Source organism: Wyeomyia smithii, chromosome 3, assembly GCF_029784165.1.
Source record: "Wyeomyia smithii strain HCP4-BCI-WySm-NY-G18 chromosome 3, ASM2978416v1, whole genome shotgun sequence".
NCBI classification, from domain to species: domain Eukaryota; kingdom Metazoa; phylum Arthropoda; class Insecta; order Diptera; family Culicidae; genus Wyeomyia; species Wyeomyia smithii.
In genome coordinates, this window is record NC_073696.1 from 10,834,097 (window position 1) to 10,857,107 (window position 23,011).

The following is a 23,011-nucleotide window of genomic DNA, read 5'->3' on the forward strand; positions in this document are numbered from 1 at the left end:
CTTTTTACTGTCATACTGATATAAATTAACGTGTGCTAAATCAGAGATTTAGAAAATTGTCGTGTGATTCTATCATTTTTGCAGCTCATTTCACAATTTCAACTGATTTTGATCTATAGCGAGTATTGCTATGGAGCACATATTTATGCATAAAAATAATTAACTTGAGCTACAGCTATAAAATATTCCTCGAGGTGGGTTGACTACACGCACTCAGTCGCCACTACAACATAGTATGATAACCAAAGCCTAGTCTCCCGAAGCCTAGACCGTCTTAATTCAATGAAATCAAACGTTAATTTGTTGAAAAATTACTGATTACTCTCCAGTGTCGCGGATTAGATTGGCGCGACCGCCCGAAGCCTCTGCGGTAAACACGGCTGCCAGCACAGCGGCCAATTTATCGCCCAAAAGCTTCGGGGGAAAACGCTTTCATTATTAGCTACCATGTCATGTTGTTGCCCTCTCCAGACCAATCCTGCGGCACCTTGCTGCGGCAGCACGAGAGCCCGAAACACCTGAAACCAAAGCTCGCCTTCACACAAAACGGCAATCCGATATCACTTGGCCGGCCCGTAGCCGAAGCTTGTAGTACAAATTTAGCGACAAATACGTTCTGTCCTGCGATCCCCGCCCCGTGTGTCACGCGGAACGACGCACCTTTCACTCTCCCGAAAGCGGCACAGCCTCCTCCCGGGGTAGATCTGAGTCACAATATTTTACCTACATGTTATCATTAGATACGGGGCCAGCCTGGGTTTTGCGCAATCGTCGCAACCGGTGCCGGGACGTGTTTCTAAACCAATCTAAGCAAATGCAGAAATAGAATGACAGCGACTACGACCGCGGTGGCGGCGACGACGGACGACGGACGACCATGTGTCTGTTTTGGGGGAGGGTGGACACATTACAAACCGTGCGCTAATCCCAGGGCACTCATGGGAAACGAGCGAGAGCGCGTTTGTGTGCAGATGTAATTAAGCAACAGTTACACATTTTCTGGAGAATGAAGTGATAAATTTTGTTTCAAAACACGCGGTACCTTACATACATGTGTCGCTCCGAGGCCGACCAGGAACAAAACGTTCCGCCGTACGTGCATTTGTAGGTTCGCTGGGTGGTTTAAACGTCTCTGGGATGTTATGCTGATGTTTTGTAAATTAGCTGTGGGAATTAGTTTCGTTACGCAACTTGATGCATCTAGCGTAATAGAAATCATTCAACATTTTTTGTTGGATTTTCGAAAATATCTTTTTCTCTTGCTCAACATTGTTACAATGTAAGTTTGCAGATATAATTGCAAATATTTTACGTTACTCCACTAAAAAATCGGAACAACACTTACAAAGTGCTCTATTCCATCAGTACCATCCTAGATAACCAGAACGGCGCCACCGTATAGAGTTTAGTCCTCAAACCCGTCAACTATGTCGGACGACCGGCACGGGAGGTAGCAACTACACGTGCTTATTCCTGTCACTAGGTAAACTATACGGTCGGCCGGCTAGAATCGGAAAACTTTCCCACCCAACCTGATCGCTGTAGCGAATGACAAATTAGTTTCACGAGTTATCGATTAGATGCGCGCAGGTTCAGTCTATCGTGAAGCCCACTGTTCGATCGGTCCGGTCGTGATTTTTAGCAGCTCATCTGCATTCCAATTGGCGATGCAGAACATGGCAAAGGAAGATGCAACCGTGCTTTGACTCTTGCCAAAGAGTGACCGCGCGCATATCAAACTGTATCGGATGCATTGCCTTTGTATTCCTGCATTCTTTGCTTGTTTATTTTTGCCCTTAGCACAGGTTTAAGATTTGATTAACTTTGTGTGAAATTCTGGATTTTAAATTTGAAATCCCGACTATGGGCCACTGAGACTTTCGGAAACAAAAATTTTAAAATTTGGTTTTTGAAAGAAATTTGATGTTAAACATGAGAAAATGGATGAATGAAAATCAAAATATTGATAAAAAGATTCGCAATCGAAAGACCAATGACGGTCGTACCGCGAATGTTTTGAAGTTGAAGCTTCCCCTGCTTACGAACACGACTGATGTCTCGCTGGTCATTCACTCGCATGATTTCGATCCTTCTAGCGTAAGCCTAATTAGTTTCGTTGAGCAACCGTGTTTCAGCATAGTCTGCCACAGTTTGTTTCTTTTCACTGAGTCGTATGCGTCCTTAAAATGGAGCAAACTGTAATTTGATTATTTCAGGTCGTCTGCGAAGCCTATGAGTTGAATACCTTTACTGAAAATCTTGCCTTTCGTTTCGATTCCCGCACGACAGATTACACCTTCAAGGGCAATGTTGAACAACGTGCAGGATAATCCATCTCCTTGTCTTAACCCTCTGCGAGCTTTGAAGGAATTCGAGAGTGTCCCCAACACGCACACGCATAACACATCACTCGGTCTAAGGTAGCATCAATAAGTCGTGTCAGTTTATCCGGAAAACCGTAGTCGTGCATTATTTGCCATACCTGGTCTCGATCGACTGTATCATACGCTGCCTTGAAGTCCACGAAAACATGATGTGTGGGCATGTTGTACTCCCGGCATTTCTGAAGGATCTGCCGGAGAGTAAAAATTTGATCCGTAGTAGCGCGTGTTTGTGTAAAGCCCGCTTGGTACTGCCCTACGAATTCTTTCGCTAAAGGAGATAGACGGCGGAGTAGGATCTGAGAGAGGACTTTGTAGGCAGCGTTGATTAGCGATATGACACGATAGTTGCTGCATTGTGGCCGATCTCCCTACTTTAGATGAGGTATACAACTTATTCCACCCATTCCTCCGGTAGTCTCTCTTCCCCCCAAATACTAGAGATTACCTAGTGGAGTACCGTTGCTAGTGCCTCTTTTCCATGTTTATAAAGCTCTGCCGGTGGCCTGTCCTCGCCGGCGGCTCTGTTGTTCTTGAGTGACCCAATTTTCCGTCGTTTGTAGGCACTCCAAGGATAACTTCTCTTCCGCCTCATTCCCTTGCTCTGCTATTGAGGTGCTCATCGAAGAACTGCTGCTACCTGTCAACCACCTCGCGCTCGTTTGTGATCAGGTTTCCCTCCACGTCCCTACACATATTTGGACTCGGTGTGTAGCCTTCGCGGGATTGGTTCACCTTCTCAAAAAACTTGCGCGTATTGTTAGCAAAAAATGATTCTATGATTGTTTGACACTCCTCCCCACACTGGAAGGGGGCTATCCAATATGGGTAATCCCGTAAGCGGGACGATGCACAAATGCCATTTTGAATTCTAAGATGGTGCATGGCGTCTCTGGAGGAAAGTAATTATCACTCTAATACTCGACATTCGAAAGCGTAAGGTATTCCCATTAATATGCCACCGAACTTTGAAATTATTGGTGGATCCAGAAGAATTTTTTTACGTAGAACTACGTCTCTCAGGAAATAGCTACCAAAGGGTGAACACGAAAATCTTAAAACGAAAACAGGAAAAAATATGATCAATTTCGAATGCTAATAAGTCGGTTAGCTTTCAACGGATTTTCTTCGTTCTTGCAGCAACCGATTGACCTGCAGCAAACTGTAATTTGATTATTCGAACTATTGTACTATTGAAAATTGTCAAGCTTTGTTGAAACGCAACTTTCGGCCTCTGACTGGTCGCTTGATACTTGCACCTAGCACGATCGACAAAATTATATACCTAGTAAACCGAGAAGGCACTTTTTGTGCTAAATTTAAAAACCTGTTTCTGCTCAAACTTTTGGGCAACAAATGGTGAGTTGACAACCTGGAAGGAGCGTCGACCATAGCTTCGGCCCTCACAAGTTCCTATCTCACACCTTCGCGAGTCATATGATTACACTAGACTGCCGGTTGGAACATGGATACAACTGGTTGGTGTTGCCTGGGCAATGTTGTCATCCGACACTAGCTAAGTGAGAAGGTGCGACGCGATTGGCGCGTAAACCATATTCCGGCGGTAGAGGAAATGCTTCGCCAACCTGAGCGTCTGTTCACCAAGGTGGTGCGGCTCAAAACAGCGTCTGATCTCCATGTTAGGAGCGGCTGATCAACGTCCTGGTGGCAGCGTGGGACTCTTAACAGAGCTGACACGATGGTCCCCCGGCGAGACAGGGGGTTGGGGAAGGCCCAACAAGCCGCCCCGGAAAACAACATGTTACAAACAACGTAAGAGATAATACGGATCGGAACAATCGGCATAGACCTAGGCAACGAAATAAGGACTACGATTGAAAACTTGGGACATGGAACTGCAAATCGCTCTGCTTTCCAGGATGCGACAGGATAATCTATGACGAGCTACATCTACGCAACTTCGAAGTCGTAGCGCTGCAGGAACTTTGTTGGACAGGACAGAAGGTATGGAGAAGCGGGCACCGGGCGGCTACTTTCAACCAGAGCTGTGGCACAACCAGCGAGCTGGGAACCGGCTTCATAGTACTGGGTAAGATGCGCCAATGCGTGATGGGGTGGCAGCCGTTCAACGCAAGAATGTGCACGTTGAGGATAAAGAGCCGTTTCTTCAATTACAGCATCATCAACGTGCACTGCCCACATGACCCGACGACGAGAAGGGAGCGTTCTACGCGCAGCTGGAGCAGGTCTACGATAGCTGCCCGCGACGGGACGTGAAAATCGTTATTGGGGACATGAATGCTAAGGTAGACCGGTAATCGGACCAGATAGCCTGCATGTAGTGTCTAATGATAACGGCCATCGGTGCGTAAGCTTTGCGGCCTCCCGTGGTATGGTAGTCCGAAGTACCTTCTTCCACCGCAAAGATATCCACAAATCCATCTGGAGATCACCCGACCAACAGACAGAGAACCAAATCGACTACGTTCTAATCGACGGCAGGTTCTTCGCCCACATCATCAACGTTCGCACCTACCGCAGTGCGAATATAGATTCGGACCACTACCTAGTAGCTGTGTGCATGCGCTCAAAACTATCGACGGTGTATAACACCCGCCGAAGTCGAACGCCGCGACCAAATATTGAGCAACTGCGGGACGCCGAGGCTGCACAGGAATACGCGCAGCAGCTAGAGGCAGTGCTACCCACGGAAGAGCAGCTTGGCGCAGCTACCCTTGAAGATGGCTGGAGGAGCATCCGATCCGCCATAGGTAGCACTGCTGTAGCGCTACTAGGTACAAGGGCCCCGAATCATAGAAATGACTGGTTTGACGGCAAATGCAAACGGTTAGTCGAGGAGAAGAATGCAGCACGGGCGAGAATGCAGCAACACCGCACGAGAGAGAACGTGGAACGATACCGACAGGCACGGAACAGCCAAAACTCAGTCCTCCGAAGGAAGAAGCGCCAGCAAGAGGACCGAGATTGCGTAGCGATGGAAGAGCTGTACCAAGCTAACGACACTCGGAAGTTCTACAAGAAGCTGAACACCTCCCGTAAAGGCTTCGTGCCGCAAGCCGATATGTGCAGGAGCTTGGACGGCATCCTCCTTACCGACGAGTGTGAGGTGATCGAAAGGTGGAGGCAGCACTTCGACGAGCATCTAAACGACGATGCAGTAGAGCGCGAGGACGGTATGGCAACTGATCTTGGTGCACGAGCAGAAGACATCAGAATTCCAGCCCCCGATCTTCTGGATGTGGAGGAGGAGATTGGTCGGCTGAAAAACAACAAAGCTGCTGGTGTGGACCAACTTCCCAGCGAGCTATTGAAATCCGGTGGAGAAACACTGGCTAGAGCCGTGCACTGGGTCATTGTCAAGGTTTGGGGGGAAGAACGAGTACCGGAGGAGTGGATGGAGGGTATTGTGTGTCCCATCTACAAAAAGGGCGATAAACTGGAGTGCTGAAATTACCGGGCAATCACTCTGTTGAACGCCGCCTACAAGGTACTCTCCCAAATACTTTGCCGTCGACTATCGCCATTTGCGAAGCAGTTCGTGGGGCATTACCAGGCGGGATTTATGGGTGCCCGCGCCACCACGGATCAGATATTCGCGGTTCGGCAGGTTATGCAGAAATGCCGCGAATATAACGTGCCCACACATCATTTGTTCATCGATTTCAAATCGGCGTACGACACAATCGATCGGGACAAGCTATGGAAAATTATGCACGACTACGGTTTTCCGGACAAACTGACGCGGTTGGTCAAAGCGACGATGGATCGAGTGATGTGTGTAGTTCGTGTTTCGGGGGCACTCTCAACCCCTTTCGAAACCCGAAGAGGGCTGAGGCAAGGTGATGGTCTCTCGTGCCTACTGTTCAACATTGCCCTGGAAGGTGTCATTAGAAGAGCGGGGATTAACACGAGTGGCACGATTTTCCAAAAGTCGGTTCAACTGTTTGGTTTCGCCGACGATATTGACATTGTGGCTCGGACCTTTGTGACGATGGCGGATACGTACATCGGACTAAAGGCTGAAGCCAAACGGGTTGGACTGTTCATCAATGCATCGAAGACGAAGTACATGAAAGGAAGGGGTTCACGTGAGGACAGTAACAGTATCTGTAACCTTCCACCTCGAGTTCAAATTGGTGGTGATGAAATTGAGGTGGTCGATGAGTTCGTGTACCTGGGCTCACTGGTAACTGCCGACAACGATACCAGCAGAGAAATTCAACGGCGCATTATGGCAGGAAATCGTGCATACTTTGGTCTCTGGAGGACGCTTCGATCGAGTAGAATTCGCCGCCGCACCAAGTTAACCATCTACAAGACGCTGATCAGACCGGTGGTCCTCTACGGGCATGAGACATGGACTATGCTTGTGGAGGACCAACGCGCCCTTGCGGTGTTCGAGCGGAAGATACTGCGTACCATTTTCGGTGGACTGCAGATGGAAAACGGAGTGTGGAGAAGGCGAATGAACCACGAACTGCAGGAGCTGCTTGGGGAGCCATCTATCGTCCACACCGCTAAGATAGGCAGACTGCGGTGGGCTGGGCATGTTGTAAGGATGTCAGACGACAGCCCGGTAAAGATGGTTCTTGAAACCAATCCGTCAGGGACGAGACGGAGAGGTGCACAGCGGGCAAGGTGGATCGATCAGGTGGAAGACGACCTGCGGACCCTACGCAGACTGCAGAGCTGGCGAACTGCAGCCATGTACCGAGTGGAATGGAGACGACTCTTACGTACAGCAAAGGCCACACCACGGCTTGGGACTGTTTGGTAAGGTAAGTTCTGCTCAAACTTATCATTTTACTAATGGATGGCCACTAGGCCGGTCCTAATTAAACAGCAGTAGAGGCAGCGGAGATCAGCAGCGGGCTCTGCCGTATTCCAGCAACACACTAACGGAGAAGTTGGTAATCAGTGGGATCGAGTTAGTCCTGTGCGCCGCCACGCCGCGCCGCCGCCGCACACACTTTTACGCACGCCGCCGCCGCCGAGGATTTGGACTCGGTGCGCCGCCTAGGTAATTTTTAGTGCGCCGCCGAGGGAAATTTTACCTCGCCGATAGTGATTGTGTATGCTGTATTTGCTGAAAATACAGCAAATCACAGCCGATGAGGGAACGCTTGTATATTAAGTAATGCGGTATTTGGCAATTCTCAATACCCCTTAACCCCTACGTGACGCAATTTTGCATGGTGGCCTCAAGCAGTGTAACACTTCGTTAAGTTAAGTCACCTAAGTGTAAATAATTTCAATTTGATACAATATTTGACATTGAAAATTTAGACTTTAGTCTTTTCTATCGATGATTTGAACGGAGCCAGTTCGCTTCGAAAATATTGTTTTAGTCATCATAACATAAGTTTACAAATACATCTTAATTTTTTTTTTATTCAATCGTATGAGCAGTCCGAAAATGTTGAAAAAAATTCTAAAAAATGACTAGGGGTACTGGGGGTAAGCCCGGCACTGAGGGTAAGACCGTCACCCCTAGGATTTTAATAGAAAACGCTAATTAACTGTGTTTTGGAATATGTGAAGTGTTGTTATTTAATATTTTAGACATTTCAAGACACATCGAAGCCACCGTGAAACGTCAAACGTCAAAATAATAGACAAAACATACGCTAGTGCAGCTGATGCGTAAACGGATGTATTTTTTCGTGAGTTCATTTGAAAAGACTAAAATAATTTTTCGTTGCTCTACAATTTATTGCCTGTATTGTTAGCAATACAGGAATTCGATATGAGGTAAATTGAAGCGATAAGTTTGTAGAAATACTCTTTTAAAAAAAATGTGTGCTGTCGGGGTAACTCCGTCACCCAGTGAGTGGGGTAAGCCCGACATGGTCAGAGGCTAGTTGGATGTTACTGACACATATTTCTCATCTATTACCGATGTCTTGCTGATAAATAAATTAATTAATCGACTTAGAACCATGCACTCAAGCTCATCTGTGATTTATGAATGATTCCAAGGGTTATTAGAGGCGCCAAATGTACTGAATCAAGTCACAAAACTGACGGCTTTTCCGGTGTTATTTGAAATATGCTCCGGTGTGGTCAGTTTAATCCTGGCTTCAATAAAACTAGTTATTAATATGATTTAAAGTGAACATGAACAAACTTAGGTGCCGGTGTTGCCGGTTTCACCCGCACTGATTGCTAAACGTCGTTTTTATCTTAAAACTACACTATTCCTTGTAAAATAACAGTTTGAAAGTACTGAAAATCTTCATATCTTGTAGAAAACAATCTGGGCAATGATTCTGTGAAAGAAATATAACAATACTCGCCATCAAGTGCTACTAAAGAATCATTTTCCTTAGGGGGCCGGGCTTACCCCCAGTACCCCTAGTGGTTTTCCATTGTTTTTTGGTAAAGACTTTAGTTTTCGTTAGAATACTAAGTTATTTTCAATATGCGGAAATTCACTGACAATTTTGAGCAAATTATATATTTGATCATATTGCGCTGAAACAGAGATTTTTTGTAGATAGTTTTTTTTAACATCGGTCATAAACTTTTTGCCACAATTCACGATGAATTCCATACCAATCATCTATATTGTTTGCTGATTTCTTGTTACTTTGTTATTTGAACGTTAAGGCATCGAAAAGAACACCTTTAGTTATTTTCCACTATAATGGTGATACTTGCGAACTTTTCGGTCAGAATGGGTCGCTTTCGACCCGTCATATTTAAGCGCGACTTTCATGGAAATGTCATTACATAGTTCATGTGAATTTGTTGCGTTGAACGCTATTTCAAACATACAACAATTTTCCAGATGGTAATTATCAAGTAAATGTTCCACAAATCGCAATAGAAAATGAATAAACTGTGGAGTTTAACGAAGAACTCTATTCGAATGAAAAGAGTTTCCCATTTTTTTCAGTTTTTCCAAAATATATGAAAGTTGAAAACAATCCTCTAACGTAAGATTTATCAAATTATCAAATTTGAACGTCTCTGGGCACAGTTTTCCTTGTAATTTTTTAATGTGGGGTCGTCGATGAATTTTGTTTGGGATTTTCACTTGTTTGTACTTTCTCTGCTTGATATATTATTTTCTGGTTGTTCATCGTTTGATTTCTTACCATTTTTATCTCTAATTTTGACATCCTCCAAACCCTGACGCATACATTTTTATTTATGAACGTTGAATTAAAAACAATCCTAACATGAGAGAACAAAAGCCCACATTATGCGCTATACTTTATAAGTGGTAATTAGTGTCACGCCGATACACGCCGCCGCCGCCGATAAAAGCCAACGGCGTAACGCCGGCGCGCCGATCGCCGCCGAGGTGAAATGTTTTTTACGCCGCCGCCACCGATTATATGGTCGGCGCACAGGTCTAGATTGAGTGTGTAATCTCGAGGTATAACATTTCGAAAAATTAATTACGAAATTTAAAACTATTTTCGCAAAAATACTATATCTCGAGATTACCTCGGCGTGATGGGTGTTTCTTACGTAAAATTTTCCGAGAAGTACGATGAAACCATCAAAGTAAAAAAAAAAATTAGCTGCATTGGCCAAAAAATTAAAATTTAGTTTTAAAATACAAAAATAATGTATCTAGCAACACTTCCCGTCAAAAATAATATTTTTTTCTGGATTACATGGTTTATTTTCTTCAAAATTCACCTGTCTTCAGTCTTACGTCTATAAATTGTAAAAGAAAATTAATTACGAAGTTTACAACTTTTTGCCTTTCTCCTAGAAAGGTATAGCAATCACTTGAAAAACCGAAGATATAAAAGTGCTCCAAAGGCCCGAATGGCATATATCACTCGACTCAGCTCGACGAGCTAAGCATTTTCTGTATGTATGTGTGTGTGTATGTGTGTGTATGTGCAGATTTTTATTCTCACTCACTTTTCTCAGAGATGGCTGGACCGATTTTCATCAAATTAATTGCAAATGAAAGGACTCGTTGTCCCATAAGACCCAATTAAATTTCATTGTGATCGGATTTTTAGTTTAGAGGTTGTTTATCAAAATGTAAAAATCATGAAACATCATTATCACAAAAACTACGCAACCGATTTGAACAAAATTGATTTCAAATGAACGGGCTACCTGAAATATCCTTAACTTTTGAATTTTATAAAGATTGAACTTGTGGTTCAAAAGTTATAATAAGAAACGTGTTTTGAAGACTGTTTAATCTCACTCATGTTTCTCAGAGATAGCTGAACCGATTTTCATAAAATCAGGGTCAAATGGACTAGTTGCCCATAAGACTCTATTGATTTGTTTTGCAATCGGACTATTACTTTTCCTGTTATGTTTAAAAATGTGAAATCCAGCTATGAAAAGGAACATGTTCCGAAGACTACTTGAACCCACTCACTTTTCTCAGTGATGGCTGACCCGATTTCTACAAAATTAGTGTCAACTAATAAGTCTAGCGGCCTCGTAACACCTTATTGAATTTTACTGTAATCGGACTGTAACTTCGTCTGTAAAGTACCAAAATGTGAAAATCACGAAACTTCATTATCTCAGAAACTACACAACCGATTTGATTATTATTATCAGATGAGCGGGCTAGTTAAAGGTTAACTGTTGAATTATGATTGAACACGTGATTTCAAAGTTTGGCTGCCCTACACGTTCCCATTTCATTTGATTATAATCGAACTTAAGCAACCGTAATGTATTAAATTGTTAATAAAACAACGAAAGTCTATTATCTCAAAAATTACATGACTTATTTGATTATAACTAGTGTCATACGAACGAGTCATCTCTCAAACTTACAAATAACAAACTTCATAACAATTTGATATGTGGCTCAAAAGTTATGGAAAGAAAAGAAATTCGAAGGCTATTTGGAACTATACCTGCTTTGATTGATATATGTGGTTTCCACATAATTTAGATGTGCTCTCGTACTATTTGAACGTTCCAAATTCATTGATTCCTTACGATGTGTTTAAAGTCTGCAAATGCACGACGAATCGGCCATAGGATAGGATCAAAGTCAAAAGAAAAATCGTTTGAAATGATTGGTTTTATCGAAATGACAACATCCTCGACTTTTGGCTTCTGTACATCGCCCTAATTCTGAATATGTTCATATTGGGTGGTATTCAGTCATTTTCAGCAAATTTTCTGGCATCAATCTGACACCGGAAATACTCATATTGGAAGGTATTTTTGGTTGTTTTCCAAAAACTCAAAGTGGTCGTCTTTAAATTCAAAATGGTGTCAAGGGTCAATGTTTGGTTTCTATGCATCATCTCGATTACGGAAATATCCATGTTGAGTATTATTTGGTCATTTTCGACTGTTTCCTATAAGTTGCCATTCAGCGATTCAAAATGGTGCCTGAGGTCAATTGTTAGCTCATCGCAATATTCTGGTTCCAGAGATTCTCATATTTGATAGTATTTGGTTATTTTAGGCTGTTTTTCACAAACTGGAAGTCGTCATCTTGGGTTTCAAAATGGTTTTTAAGATAATTTCTGGCCTCTGAGCGTCATTCTGGTTGAAGAAACACCCATATTGGGTGTAATTCGATCATTTTCCGCTGTTTCCCAGGAACCGGAAGTCGCAAACCATAGAATCCAAAATGGGGTCTTTGGTCGATTCCAGCTGCTGTGTATCATTCTAGATCCGGAGATACTCATGTTAGACGGAAATCGGCCATTTTTGGCTGTTTTCCAGAAACCACAAGTTGCCATTCTACAATTCATAATGGTGTCTGAAATCGATTTCTGGCTCCAGTGCATCATTACGATTCCGGAAATACCCATATTGGGTGATATTTGGTTGTTTGCCGCTGTTTTTCCGAAACCGGAAGTCGCCATCTTAGAATTCAAAATGGTCTCTGTGGTCGAACTTAGCTCCTGTGTACCTTTCTTCATCCGGATATTATTACATTGTGTGGAAATCGTCCATTTTTGGCTGTTTCCCAGAAACCGGAAGTTGCTATCTTACAATCCAAAATGTTGCCTGAGGTCGATTATGGAACATATTTGTTACCACTAAAAACATTTACCTGCCAAATATGGTTCCATTTAGTTGATTAGTTCGCGAGATGTGCAGAGGGAGAGGCGTCGAACCATTATGGACATATTTATTACCCTTTAAAACATCCACATGCCAAATTCGGTTTCATTTGCTTGGTTTGTTCTTGAGTTGTGCAGAAATGTGTGTTTCATTTGTATTGGACCCCTCCTTTCCAGAAGAGGGAGGGGTCTCAAACTATCATAGGAACCTATATCGGGACCAAAAACCCCTACATACAAAATTTCACGTCGATCGGTTCGGTAGTTTTCGAGCCTATATGGATCAAACAGACAGACAGACCATAATGCATTTTTATATGTATAGATTACAACATCAATATTTTAGAACCTAAAGAGTGAATATACATTTATTGGATTGAAGCGTTCATGTAAATCTATTTTTAGAAATAAAAGTTTGATTGAGAAAGGCTGGGTCTGACCGCTAGGTGGAATAATTTTGGTTTTCGTAAAAATGTCAAACATATCTCGAGATTGGCTCATATTACCTCAGGATAATAGTTGTTTCTTATGTGAAATTTTTCAAAGAACACGATGAAATTATCAAATTAAAAATAAAAAGGGCTGCATTCGCCGAAAAAGGTAAATTTAGTTTTCAAATACAAAAAAAAATCATCTGGCAACACTTCCGGTTGAAACTTTAATTTTTTCTCGGTTCCTTAGTTTATTTTCTTCAAAAATTATGCAGCAGCATTTTTCGGACATATTACGTCCACGAATTGTAAGAAAAAGAAAAATGAGATTTTGAAATTTGGAAATTTTGGATTTTTCCAAAGTGACAGTAGATTAATAATTTTCCCAACTTTGAGCAAAATCTGTGATGGTCCTGTCCAAGTTTGTGCTTTGTCGTGGTCACTTCGCATGGAATAATCCATACATTAAATTCATTCTGGAATATTTCGAAGTCTTCTGCATTGATTATTTCTATTAAGAGCTTCATGTCGTCAGCATATACAAACACATGTATTGATTTAAGAAGAAATGAAATGTCATTTACGTATAATATAAAAAGAAGAGGGCCCAGGTGAGAATCTTGAGGAACCCCAGAAGTTACTTCTATTGGAATTGAAAAGGAATTCTGAAAGCGAACTATTTGTGTTCGTTTTGTTAAGTATGACTGCAGCCATTCCAAAAATTTTGTTTCCATTCCGTATTTTTCGAGCTTGAAGAGCAATAAAAGTATGTCGATCCTGTCAAATGCCTTGCTAAAGTCCGTATAAAGAGCTTCAACATGGTTGCCATTGTCCCTTAGAGTCAAAGTGAAAGTTATGAGTTCCAAAAGATTTGTGGTAGTTGAACGGCCTTTGTAAAAGCCGTGCTGTTGAGTTGTAATTTGGTTTTTCACGTGCTTGATGTTCGATTTGATCCATCTTGATGTTTGATGTTCAATCGATACCATCTCTAGATAATGATAGAAAATTCAAAAATTTCTCTCAAAAAGATTGATCTCTACCAAAAAGATTGCCTGTGGATGAGTTGAAGAAAATTGTTTTTAAGATTAAAAAATGCAATAAAAAAGAATAATTTTCTTAAAATTTCAATTATGTAAAATAGATCTCATTCGGAAGCTCTTGAAACATGTTATGAAATGGTGAAAATTAGTTTAGTTTGAAATCGAACAAATTTCCAGAAGATGTGCCATTAGCAAAGCCCATCCGTTGGAGTCTCTCCGTTGAATATGGCTACCTGCGATATGTACTGAACATTCATTCCAGATGCGACTCAGGCAAAGGAAAAATGAGTGAACTGAAGCAAACAATTGGCTAATTTATATCCAATAATAGCGATTTAAAATGTCTCTATTCCAGCGGAGGAACGTGAGATTCAATAGTTTTCTTGTGCGGATCGTGATCAGATGCTGGTGAGAAAATCGAGCAAACACTTGTAACAATTTTCCAGGGCTCAAGCTTCTGTAGTTTTTCCCATTTGGTGTACAGTAGCCCAGCTCTGCTCTCAGTATCTGTTGACCCTGGTAAGCTGCCCATCTCGTGCAGCATCAGCCGATAAAGGTAGGTAGTGTACGAGTTTTGCCGAACATGTCTAACACCGTGTTCTCTCGCCGCCGCAGCATCACCGTAATAGGCGATAATAATTTCCATAAGTTACCAACAGTCGACTGCAGCATCACAATGCGAAAACAGTTCGTGCCGCTGAAGATGACTTTCCACGGTGCGGTATCAACGGTACCCCGCATTCGCATCAGCCGCTACGAGACATGTTGAAAGCCTCTCGTGAACAACAAATTCGTTAGCAATAAATTTCAACCTCGTCTAAACAAATGAGCCTCGCCAAGTTTGCTCGGCTACAGCAAACAAGTCAGCCGAGAACGAGGAAACAGACAGCAAAACGAATTTCACAATTAATTCCTACCAGATTCTACAACTTACCACGGTTGGAACATTTACGGCTCCACCAATTGTTTGACTGTGCCAAAGCAAAACTGTAGAGGCGGGAGAAGAGAGCCGCTTAAGACGTGTTACGAAATTGCTTAATTACCACAATTTTTCAACTTGTCCAGCCAACAAAACTTCGTCCAAATATTCGTTCGAACCAGCTGCCAGGCTCAGAATGATTATTCTCTCGTCCAGCCAGCCTACAATGAATGGACTTGACATGGCCAAACTGTTGTTCGAATAAATGTTCCAAATGATTCAGAACAAAAGGGCGGCTCAATTGAACACCCTTCTGCTCGGGCTGCTGTAGCTGCTACCACTACTTCGTACGACTTTTGCCTCAGGGTTGCATTGCAGCGGAGGTCAGAAGCTGCCCCCCGGTCAGTCAGCTCAGCCAGGCTGGGCGCAGGGGGGATGGCGGGGACCAGCGAAAGGAAAACAAGCCATTTATTGACCGATTAAACTTAATATAGATCTTACCGGACCGATTGTGAACTGTTGAGCATGTTCTCTCTTCAGTACCGTTTATTCAGCTTCAACTCAAGTGGGTATCCTATTCTGCCATTTTCCCCTCACCCGCCTCATCAAACTGCTTAGTTAGCAAACGCTGTGCAAAAGATACAAATTGATTTCGCGATATTGTATTAGATATAGGCTGGTGATTTTATCTCAACAAGTTTACAATTAGAAGCGATTACCTTTTTATTTTAGTTCGCTTCCCCCTGTCTTGCGGCGGCGAATGGTCAGCAGCAGCACCACCACCGCACCGTACTCCCGTCCGGAGGAAGTAAAGTTCGCCGTGATTTAGATCCGCTTCTGATGCATAATATCACATCAATCAATCTAATGATCAATCGATTATACAATTCACTCGGAGCGGATTGCAGTTCAAGTGGCAGGTGGATGCGGACTGTAACAAGTGTCCCAGTAATTGGGATATCGCACATGGAAAAACATGGCAAAGCAATATTACTAATTTTTAAGAGAACCTCGATTTTTACGCAGATAAAACTTTGGATAACTAGCTAAAATATGATTCGTTTATCGATCGATCGAGAATCAATATTCCATTTTATTCAATATTATTTAGCTTTCCAGATACTGTAATATTTTTTTTTTACCAGTGAAGGTGGAGACTACAGGTGTTTTACTATAAATAACTTGTATGTAATTCATCTCGTGTCGTTTCATAGCAACACAATCAATGCATAACGTGTTACCTATCTGTCGGCTTTGACGGTTACCGCTGTGAGCAGGATCAAGTTCCTGTTGGCAGTGATAAAAGTACATCAGGCAATCGTGAACAGGTCTTACCCCGCTTCGCCACCGGTTTTGAATTCCTATCGAACTCTATGAAATCCTTCGATCAGGTAAGTCTGATATAGGAATGGATAAGCTCCGTAGAAACGATTTATTATTGGTACGGCACAGTTTTACTACTCTATATTAATTTTATGTTTTTTTTCTGCGCACTTCGATTCGAACAAGTGAAGTTGTGGTGTTGTAGTACAGCTACGACGACAACGGCAGCGGATTAGCGTAATTGATCTGTCGCGCTTTCTTTTTCTGCCCACACCGCGACAGATTACCGAAAGCTATGTGCAATATACTGGGGAAACTTAGCCGTCGGTATTCGGTGTGAGGGAAAGACTAAGCAGAATTTATTGATTTTATTTTCCTTTGCTAAGGACAAGACCGTTGCCGGTGTGAAACTGATATTCGTCCATTCTTGATTCGGCCGCCATGATTGCATACATGAGAAATAAAATTATGGTTCAACTTTTGCTTTATGATATATTTATAGTCATAATTAAATTTGTTTGTTCAGCGATATATATTTAATTATTAATTTTCATTAACATTTGTAAGAAGCATCCACGCCCTTCATAACTTGAGCTAGAGTGTTGAAGGTAAATGATTGGTTTTTCCACTTCCTTAAAGCCTTCAACTCACGCAGGTCAAATATAGTTTTGAATATTTCCTTAGAGTTTGACCGTAACATGCAAATAAAAAATTGGTTTGCCTTGATATCGGCTGGTTCCGTTTTAGCCTTATCAGCACAACTTATGATATTTCTCTCCAGATCGCCCGTCACAGCACGAGCGTCGTTCCATACTTTCGAATACTATCGAATTGACAATAGAATAGTGAAAAAGATGAAGCTTGTGTATTAGTATTAGTGTCACTTCGATTTCGGCACGAGTATTAGTCCAACCAAACGATTTTAGGGTGCACTTCATATGTGCGTTCATTGCGTTTCCAGTGATTATAGCGTAGTTTCGCATCTCACACATTTTCTCAGCCAAGCCACGGTTGATCTCCGTTAGACATTGTTTGTACGATTTGTCTGCCTACAATCCAAGAATCAATAGTTGGAATACGATTATAATGCTAATCGAATGGAACTAACTTACGCAAACTGATCCAGAAACGTATAATGATAGAAAGATCAAGCCAATTGTCTTCAGTTTCGCCATTGTTCACCACGTTCTTCGAAATGAAGTTGTTATCATCATACTTCCAGCGTCTTTTATAGGACTCTTGTCACTCAAGAGTCCAATAAAAGACGCTGGAAGTATGATGATAACAACTAGAAGTATGAGTCTCTTCAAAGAGTAATTAATTAGAACAGCGAGTAATTTGTGACAGTCAGAAATGCAAGCGACAGCTTACACATTAGAAAACGATCATTTATAAATTCGTTTACAACATGTGCTAACTATACGTTTGTAGGCATGCGAATATGTTTGTATTGCAAACGTCATTAATTAATATTACAGCTGGTTGAACTGCTATCGACTTGTTCCAACATAACTTCAGAAGAAATATTTATTTAATTCATGTTACAGAACATGCAAAACAACCTGTATTCAACATGATTCAAATATTTTCAGGTTGTCAACTTACAGTGTATGAAGTTTTACAATTTTGACACAGAAGAAAAATCTGTAGTTTTCAAAAAACAAATGACTGAATTGTAACATCAGTTATTTACTCACATGGTCGATTTGAGGCTGCCGTTGCTGTTGTGCAAAGGTTACTTGCGTTTGTTCAACTGGAGTTCAGCTTGTGGTTCACTACTTGTCGAGCAATTCTCGCAGAAACCGTCCCCCTGGTGACACGAAGTCTTTTAAAGTGGATGTTTTTATGTATTAATGATTGAAAATAGTGAAAAACGATAGATCTGCTTAATAGAGACCACTTCCTTTAGTTGACCACCTGAACTTCTTACACCAAATTACACATTATAAATAAACTTATTTTGATTTATGCTTTGACAACTTCAATAATGTTCTTTATGAGAAATATTGCAACAGACGTTTACCATAATATTCTTCATTGAAGCTGCAAAAAATGTCTTTTAATAACAGCTACCTGGTTTGCCATGGTTCGTTAACGTTTTCATTGGAAATGGCTTTACCAAAAACTGTACTGACACCACACTTTCCGAGCGAAAATAATCAGATTTTATATGAACGGGTAGGATAATAGTGTCTTTAAAAGATAAGCAATAAATTTTACTACACCCAACACAAACGGAGAACATATTATTACTTTTTAGCTACATTTTATTACTATTTGTGTATAAGGACCGCACATTAGCCAAAAAAGGTAACAAACTAAAAGTAATAAAATATATGACAGCTACGCGCATGTATGTGTTTTTGCAGAGAAACATACAACCAAAAATCGCAATGCATGTGTTAGTGGGATTTCACTCACTGCATTTGTAGTGGTGCAACGTTCAGGTTCATTTCAGTTTTCTTCACTCATACATATGCAGAATCTCTCCGATAGGCGTTGCAGCCTCAAATGTCAAAATGTTCATTCGCTTCATAGGGTGTTTTATTTTTCCGGGCGTTTTATTATTGTTCCAGTTGAAACTCGAAATATCTCGCGACTTTCGAGATTTTATCTTATGCATAATGCGCTTAATGTCACATCTAGTGCGCTCTATAGCGCATCAGATGCACTTACCAGCGCACTAGATGCGACATTATGCGCATTGTGCATAAGGTGAAAAATTTGGAAGTCGCCAGTCGTTATTTGATTTGCTAGAATAGAAAAAGCAGAATGCATGAGATAAAATGCATCCATTCTCTTAGTTTCAACATACTTCTTCGAAATAGTAACAAATATAAAAATTTAAAATTAATAAATTAATTTAAAATGTTATTACTTGTGTAAAAACAGAATTTAAGGTATGCATGAAACATGAAATAACTTCCAAATGTCAGAATTTAAGTGACAGAACCCGAACTGAGCATTTGAGCAGATTTTTAAATAGTACGTAATCTGTTATGGAAATGACATGAATATGACTGGGTATTACCACAAACAAAAGCCAAGCAAGATATGAACTACAAACGTTGGCTTTATAGACCGATAGGTCTAAGCTATAAACAAGAAGAGAAAAAAATACTACAAAATGAACGGTAAGCAGAAGCATGATTGCACTGATTGCTAGAGCTTTCTTCGTATAATGAATTGAAAATACATGACGGCAGTAATAAATTTTACCAGATATAGAAAAAGAAAATACAACATTCATGGTATGTTTATATAAACCAACCATTTTATTCATAACAATGAACTACTTAAATACATGAAGCTAAGTTTTCGACGAGCTACAAAGGTTAACAATATATAAAAACTATCATCAGCGTTCCAAATCAGCTATGAAAGCTGTTGTTGTTGAATCGAAACGATCTCCACTATATGATATCTTATAAAAATAAAACTGTATAAACTTCAATACATTTTCGCATTCTTCTGCGTATTGCAGATGAAAGACTGAATGAAGCTTAAACAAAAGGTCAATGGCAGATATAATATTGTTACATATAAACTTTATGCTATCCAGGATTACGACAAACTTTTTTTTTTAATGTTTGGCATCGTGCCGAAAGCCACTATGAATGGCTGTACATTTTTCCCCAAATTTCGAGCTTCAAGTCGTCGCGAAGCAATGGTCTCCTCTAACGTGGCCTCTGTCTGCAATTTGTAATGTTTAGAATCAACGGATTAGGAAATATAACCTTGAATATACATTACCGCCAGTATAGAAATAAAGGCCTGTCTACTTTGCAAAAGTGATGACTTTGTGCGTTTCCTTCCTTTTTTGATAAAATGCTGACGGATTATTAAAGGGTAATGCGTAAAACGATAGAAACATGGACGTCTCTAAAAAAGGGGTTTCAGGTTGTAATTATGATAGACTTTAAATATTATATAATTCTTTTATTTCATACAGCTACTAAGACGCAGTACTGTATTAAGTTTTTTTTTAAATTGAACTTGCTAGAGTTTTTGTCGCTTTTGAGTAATTCCACAAAATAAACGGACATACAATTAAATCGACCATTTTTGTTTTGCGGGAACTTTGCATAGATGTTTTTGTTGGCAAAAGATGCTATTTTGCGCTATTGGTTTAATTTTTGAAACACGACTCATTTTTGAGAAGCTATTAAAAATGATATTTTGGGAAGGTAATGATGATTACAAATATTTCAGAACCAAAACGGTTTGTTTGATCGATGTGACGTGTTCGGCAAAGTTGTAGATAGTAATTTCGTCTTTTCCAAGAAAAATATACCCAAAAAATCATATTTTTAGTTTGAAAAAAAAGTTGAAAGAAAAATTATTCTGTAAAATAACCCATTTTGAAATTTTTTTTTCGAAAAAACTGCGAAAGATGACCTAAAAATTTTTTTCGTGAGGCATAGGTTTTTGGAAGGACAAAGTTTTTATCTACAACTTCGCCAAAGACACTATACCCGTCAGACAAATCGTTTTGTCTGTAAAACTGATCTCCATCTCCAATAGACCACTCTATGGGGAAATAAAAACATTTTTTGCAATCGAGACGGTTTATTTAACTTGCGTAACAAAGCTATTATCTGCAACAATAATAGCTTTGTCCTTTGAAAGAAAACATACCCTGAAAAAAATATTAAGAAAAAAATTAAAAATACCTTTTTTTCCTGATTTCTCCATGATCGGACATCCTCCATTGCTTAGGGAATCTTTTGTAGTTTTTATAAAAAAAATCAGTTTTTTAGAAAAATAACTTTAATTTTTTTTAAACTTTTTTTCAATAAATTATTTATTTTAGAGTGTATTTTTTTTAAGGGCAAAATTATTATCTACAACTTTGTCAAAGACGCGTCAAACCGATCAAACCAACTGCTTTGGCACAAAAAATATTTGTAATCTCAAAATATATTTTTTTGTAATCTCAAAATAGTAATTTTTGATTTTCATAAATGATTTGTGTTCCAAAATATTAAAAAACAATAGAACAAAATGGCATCTTTTGCCCATAGAAGCGTTTAGGCAAAGTTTTTGCCAAATCACAAATGTCAATTAAAAAATATGAAAATTGTGACATTTTTTGTGGAACTGTTTGCTTAAAAAAAAAAAAAGTTTTGTTAAACACGTCTTGCGGCTCGTCGTTATAAAAGAAAAACTTATTTGTCTATTTCACTCATTGCTTACCTGTAAGTTGAAAATTTTCTCCAAAAATCCAAGTCAAACTATTTAATAGCTCCGAGTCTTCGACAATAAATCTCTTATAATCCACGAATACTTTATTGAATCGACGAACGAAAGCAAGAGCTCGGTCCTCAATGCTTACATAATTGAGATGAATTCGTTTGAAGTCCACAGTTATCTGTGCAAAAGAACGTGAATAAATAAAAGAAACTTGTTATGAAATCGTTAATATTACTAATTCGTGCACATCTGCATAGTGAGTTAAGACATCCCATTCTTCGAACGCTAATTTCCCTGTGACGGACTGGAAACGTCGAAGAGGGTAGCTCGTATCCCATAAGTTCATTATTTCTTCCTTTTGGGTAAAACCGACTGTATTCAATTTGATCTTGGCAGCTGCGGGTTGAAATAAAAAATAATTGGTAAATATGTTCCAATAAAAACAAATTCAAAACTGACTCATAATCATACTCAAAATCGTATCCAAAAAGAATTTGACAATAAATTGTAATCAAATAGAAACAAAAATAAAATACAAAAAGAAACAGAATCAAATTTAATAAAAAAATGAATTAATTTGATATTGATATTGAATTCAAAATTAAGATTAAAATAAAATTGAAATTAAATTCGAATTAAAATCAAAATAAAAAAAAATGTTATTAAAATTTAACAGAATCAAAATAAAATTAAAATATATAAAATGTTAAATCAAAATACATTTTAACCAACACCAAATCAAAATTAATAATAATATTAAAGTTAATATTGATAAAAATCAAAACTGAAATAGAAGTAAAATAAATTTCAAATAATATTTGAATTTTAATTGTAATTGAAAATTAATTTTAATAAAATTATATATATATGTATTTTGAATATAAATGTTTATGAATCTCCATATGAATTCAAACTGAATTACCATTCAAACAAGAATTTTAATTAAAAAAATCACAGGAAGGTTGTATGCAAAGCCACGACCGCAAGGTTGAAGTAGAATATCTTTGCAAGAAAGATAACCCCGTTACTTGCGTGTCAGTCATTTTTTCTAGTAAATAAACGTTGACCGTTCATTGGCAGTATTGTAATCTCTCTTTGTTTGATATTTTGAATGAAGTTTATTGAATATTTTTAAAATTTTGCGCAAATGAGAAGTTGAAGTGCTGCCAAATTTCAATATGCACATTTAATACGACATCATTAAACGGGAACGGAACAAAAGCTACAATTATGCAGAACGCGAATGGCGGCGCTATGCGATTCGCCTTACCGTGATGAAATGTACAGCTCTTTTTACGACGAAGTAGAGCTATACATTTCAACACATTTCGTCTTGCCGAATCACATCGCGCCGACATTTGCGTTCTGCATAACCGTAGCCAACCACTAAGCGACGCAAACGTAGTCAGAGTATGCATGTGGATTAAGATAATTAACTTTGGATTATAGCGCAAAACGAGAAAATATTAACTCTTCAATTATTCATTTGTGTTCTTCAAATTTCAGTTGTTCAATTTAATATCTGATGAAATCTTTGTTTAATATCTGATGAAGCCTCTTATATAGGCCAAATAATGGGAAAGCAATCGTATAACGACCAATCAGAGGTCGAATTTTGTGTTTTGACAAGGCTTAAGAATCTTCAATAGTACAATAGTACGAATAATAAAATTGCAATTTCCCGCATTTGGTAGGAATCTTAGAAGATTTTCTAATC

At 39.7% G+C, this 23,011-nt stretch overlaps 1 long non-coding RNA gene across 1 annotated transcript; it reads right to left on the reverse strand.

The window, feature by feature from the left end:
• Window positions 1–19,498: 19,498 nt before the first annotated feature.
• LOC129732482 (uncharacterized) lies at window positions 19,499–21,657 on the reverse strand. The gene is made up of 4 exons (XR_008729270.1): window positions 21,530–21,657; window positions 21,298–21,472; window positions 19,855–19,983; window positions 19,499–19,794 (listed from the first exon to the last, which is right to left on the reverse strand). It is a non-coding gene; the product is annotated as an uncharacterized LOC129732482 (long non-coding RNA).
• Between the last annotated feature and the right edge of the window lie 1,354 nt (window positions 21,658–23,011).